Here is a 5000-nt window from a genome sequence, read left to right as displayed (position 1 = left end):
ATCTATATAAGTAATCTTGAATAAAGCTTATTTTTAATCTTCTTTGAAGGCAGAAAATAGTAAGGTAAAAATAAAGTCCTCTCTATGCTCTGAAGTAACATATAAAAAAAACTAGCAATAAAAAAAAATACCAAGTCTTCGTCTTGGAAAATAACAAAATCTAAAAGAAAAATCTTCTTTGTGGAAAATAGTAAAATAAAAAAACCAAGTCTTCACCTTGGAAAATAACAAAATCTAATCTAAAACATCTTAAATAAAACTTGTCTGTAGTCTTCTTTGTAGGCAGAAAATAGTACGTTACTTCTTTGAAGGCAGAAAATAGTAAGGTAAAAATAAAGTCCTCTCTATGCTCTGAAGTAACATATATAAAAAAAACTAGCAATAAAAAAAATACCAAGTCTTCGTCTTGGAAAATAACAAAATCTAAAATAAAAATCTTCTTTGTGGAAAATAGTAAAATAAAAAAACCAAGTCTTCACCTTGGAAAATAACAAAATCTAATCTAAAACATCTTAAATAAAGCTTGTCTGTAGTCTTCTTTGTAGGCAGAAAATAGTACGTTACAGGACTCTCGAACTGATGTATTCCAAAAATAAAGAATTAAAATAACAAAGTCTAATCTATATAAGCGCTCTTGATTAAAGCAGTGTAAAAAAAAAATAGCAATATAAAAAACCAAGTCTTCATCTTGGAAAATAACAAAATCTAAAAGAAAAGAAAAGTCTTCTTTGTGGAAAATAGTAAAATAAAAAAACCAAGACTTCACCTTGGAAAATAACAAAATCTAATCTAAAACATCTTAAATAAAGCTGACTTTGTAGGCAGAAAATAGGAAGTTACAGGACTCTCGAACTGATGTAGTCCAAAAATAAAGAATTAAAATAACAAAGACCAATCTATATAAGTGCTCTTGAATAGGCTTCGTGTAAAAAAAATAGCAATAAAAAAATACCAAGTCTTCGTCTTGGAAAATAACAAAATCTAAAAGAAAAGTCTTCTTTGTGGAAAATAGTAAAATAAGAAAACCAAGACTTCACCTTGGAAAATAACAAAATCTAATCTAAAACATCTTAAATAAAGCTGGTTTGTAGTCTTCTCTCGAACTGATGTAGTGCAAAAATAAAGAATTAAAATAACAAAGTCTAATCTATATAAGTGCTCTTGAATAAAGCTTCCTGTAAAAAAAATAGCAAAAAAAAATACCAAGTCTTCGTCTTGAAAAATAACAAAATCTAAAAGAAAAGAAAAGTCTTCTTTGTGGAAAATAGTAAAATAAAAAAACCAAGACTTCACCTTGGAAAATAACAAAATCTAATCTAAAACATCTTAAATAAAGCTTATTTGTAATCTTCTTTGTAGGCAGAAAATAGTAAGTTACAGGACTCTCGAACTGATGTAGTCCAAAAAATAAAGAATTAAAATAACAAAGTCTAATCTATATAAGTGCTCTTGAATAAGCTTCGTGTAAAAAAATAGCAATATAATAAAAATACCAAGTCTTCGTCTTGGAAAATAACAAAATCTAAAAGAAAGGTCTTCTTTATGGAAAATAGTAAAATAAGAATACCAAGACTTCACCTTGGAAAATAACAAAACCATCTTGAAAAAAGCTTATTTTTAATCTTCTTTGTAGGCAGAAAATAGTAAGGCGAAAATAAAGTCCCCTCTAAGCTCTAAAGTAACAAATACGACGTGTTAAAAAAAAACTAACAATAAAAAAAAGAACCAAGACTTCGTCTTGGAAAATAACAATCTAAATTGTGGAAAATAGTAAAATGAAATAAAAACCGACTTCACCTTCGAAAATAACAAAATCAATCTAAAACAAATGACATCTTAAAACAAAACTATTATTTGTTTCGGAGGTTGTCTATGACTGTTCATAGACCGCATAATTTCCACAGAACATTCTCAGAATATCAAGAGAGAAAAGCAGCGTTCTGCGGGAAATCATCTTGGCCAGTGATGTCGTTCTGGGTTTGGTCAGGCCCAGGGAGGTAAGTACCTCGTTATTCTCAAGGGGCCACTTTCCTCTTGCCCCAACCGGGAATCCAAAGAATGTGACCTTGCTAGCCTTCGTCAGCACTTTGACTTGATCACCAAGAGGGGTATAGTACGAAACTTTGTGCGAGGCAGCATCTGACAAGGTATTCTTTGAAAGCTCAAAACGGACGGTGACATCGATCACAACTGCCTCCTCATCTTTTGCAAACACGAGGTCAGGCTTTCTCATCTCTCCCGTCTCGGATATGAACCGTGGCTCTTTGTATACAGACCAGCCCAATCTAGCCGCTTCGTCTGCCAGAATGTTACTGATCTTGTTATGTCGCGCAATTCTTGCTTTCTGTACTGCAGGACATTGACCGAGAATGTGCGAAAGGGACTCGAGTCTGGCAGAGCATTTCCTGCAGGAACGTAAGGCCCCATCTCTGCCTCTGTTCAAGCTTTCTCTTGTTGGGTAAATATTTGCCCTTAGTTGTAGTGCTGCGATAAAAAAGCATTGTTTAAAGCCGCACCATGGCCTCAACCAAGCATTACTGATTCTATCATGCGCAAAGTTTACAATGCCCCTTCCTTGAACCGGCTTTTCGCACCATCTCTGAAATTCATGCTCCCTCCAATCGCAGGGTCTCGGATATACAGGTTCTTTTGACACCGAGTCCCTGAGAACGAATGTTGGGATTGCATCACTGTCACCCCCTGCTCGTACCCACAAATTACGGTATTCTTCCTCCATACCCTGCGAGGACACAATATTACGGGTGATAGCATCGGACGAGTTTGCTATACGTTGCAGCCTTCTAACTTGAACCGAAGGGATTGTTTTTTCCAGTTTCAAGATGGCAAGGCCTCCGTCTCGGGCTCTGGCATATAACAGTCCATCACAAGTTGAAGCGGGAAGGTGGAGCCATCCTTTTACCGCCTTTCTAATCTCTTGGTCCAACCCACGGAGAGTTGATTGCTTGCAGTCCGAGTGGTCTGCAGGATATAACAATCTGGGTAGGGCATAGGCATTGAGTAGTTCAACCTTCTGAGTTGGCTTCAGAGGCGCCTCATCGATTTTCGAGATCCATGTCTTTAGCTGACAATGTAGATCAGGCTGTATAGTGCCAGTCCAAGGGCCAATTTTCAGACCAAGGTATTTCGTTGATTCATCAGGTTGGATCATATGGACATCTTTATTTTTGATAGTCCATGGGTCGCAGTTGTTCACCGTATATGAATCTTTGGTTGGGCTTATCATGAAGCCCTGGCACTTTCTGGCCTGAACCTCCAATCCCGATAGCCCACAAAATGATTCCAAGATCACTAGATTGGCGGCCATACCAACCCAAGATTCGCTCACCAACACCAAATCATCAGCAAACGCAAGAGCTGTCACGTGGTCGGTATCAATGGAGTACCCAACTCCGTGTGACTCTAGGGTGCATATCAAAGGGTCCATGGCAAGATTGAAGAGCAGGGGTGACATGGGGTCACCCTGTTTGACACCAACACGTATGCTAATTTCTCGAGTCGACTCGCCATTGCTTTTGAACGAGGTCGTACACCGATCGTAGGCGTTCTGGATGATGCCCACCACGTGTTCATCTACTTTCTTGTGCCTTAACACCCATAAAATATGAGCATGCGAAACCGAGTCAAAAGCTTTCGCTATGTCGATGAACATGACAGCCAACGGCCTGTGCAATTTCTTAGCGTGTCTCATAAGGTCCTGTAGCACCTTAAGATTTTCAGAGCAGCCAGATGCCGCTATAAAACCACGCTGCCTTGGGTTTAAGGGACAAGCACGAGCAAGACGTGCAGTCATTATTCTGGAAAATAATCTCAGAATCATTGAACCAATCGTTATTGGTCTCCAGTTCCCCAATTCTTTCAGCTTTTCATCGTCCATAACCTTAGGAATAAGAATCGTCCTATTCTTTTTCAACTCTTTGGGAATAATTCCTGTAATCATCCATGCATTAAATAGGGCTGTCAGTGTCCGACCCTCGGGGTCGGCAGCACAGATTGCAGCCCTTGTTAGGCCATCTGGCCCAGCTGCTGACGTTGGTTTAATGGCCCGTATGGCAGTCTGAACTTCCTCCACCGAAATTAGGGGCTCAAAGTATTCGTTATTTGCAACACCTGATGACTTAAATTGGCCCAGGCCATTGAATGGCAACACCTTCTCCCATTTTTCGCAGTAAAAACGATATACATCTGCGTTCGGGATTCGGCATTCATGACGTTCAGTGCCATCCAGGACTAAGGACGCAAGAAGAGAGCGGTTCTTAAAGAAGAGCTTCTGGTGCTTCATGAAGCTTCCTCGTTTTTCCGCTCTCTTCTTCATCCAAGATCGTGTGGGTAATATCCTGGGTTTAATAATGTCGTTCTCAGGTTTTGAACGTTTGCCTTTGTTTTTCACCAATCTCATCGGACAAAGCATCAATGCTGTGGCAGTTTCTACGAGGGCATCATGTTGGCCCTCGCCGTTAAGCCAAGCCTTTATTGCCTCCATTGCAGGCTTTTCCAGGGTCCCAGAATTCTCATTCGTAAGCCGCTCAGCTGCTTGAGCGAGTATGGATGAAGTCCCCGTTGTTACATTTGGTGGGGGAGACAATGTCTCAAGAGGCCTAGAAGAAAAATGTAAGCTGTCTGACATGGGGGCCCCTGTCTTTTTACTTAGGTCCCGTCTCTTGTCAGAGACTTGCTTGTTGGTCTTAGTCCCAAGCGCTTCAGCAATGATCTTATTGATATTCTTTTTCCCCTGAAACTGCAACTCTAGAAGGGCCAGCTGTTCTACTTCCTTCAAAGACCAGCAGCTACGGTGTACCCCTCTCTGCGAGGTACCCTTTATACCATCTTTAATCCTTTCCTCATTACGGGTGACTGGGTGAGCATGCCTCTTGTGCTGCGAAAGGCCACTTAGAGTCGCAAAGCGTGCCTGGCAACATTCACAGACCATTGGTAAGCTTTCCTCAGTTAACTTTATTCCCCCACATTTGGGGGCATGACAG

General features: G+C 39.9%; 1 pseudogene; it reads right to left on the bottom strand.

Annotated features, from left to right (window-relative positions):
* The window catches only part of LOC142910529 (28S ribosomal RNA), a 10541-nt pseudogene that overhangs the window by 1937 nt on the left and 3604 nt on the right, over nt 1-5000 (bottom strand).

The sequence above is a fragment of the Petromyzon marinus genome, unplaced genomic scaffold (assembly GCF_048934315.1).
Source record: "Petromyzon marinus isolate PM22_M1 ecotype Great Lakes invasive population unplaced genomic scaffold, UKy_Petmar_22M1.pri1.0 PM_G_Scaffold_146, whole genome shotgun sequence".
NCBI classification, from domain to species: Eukaryota; Metazoa; Chordata; class Hyperoartia; order Petromyzontiformes; family Petromyzontidae; genus Petromyzon; species Petromyzon marinus.
This window is presented reverse-complemented; position numbering and strand designations above follow the sequence as displayed.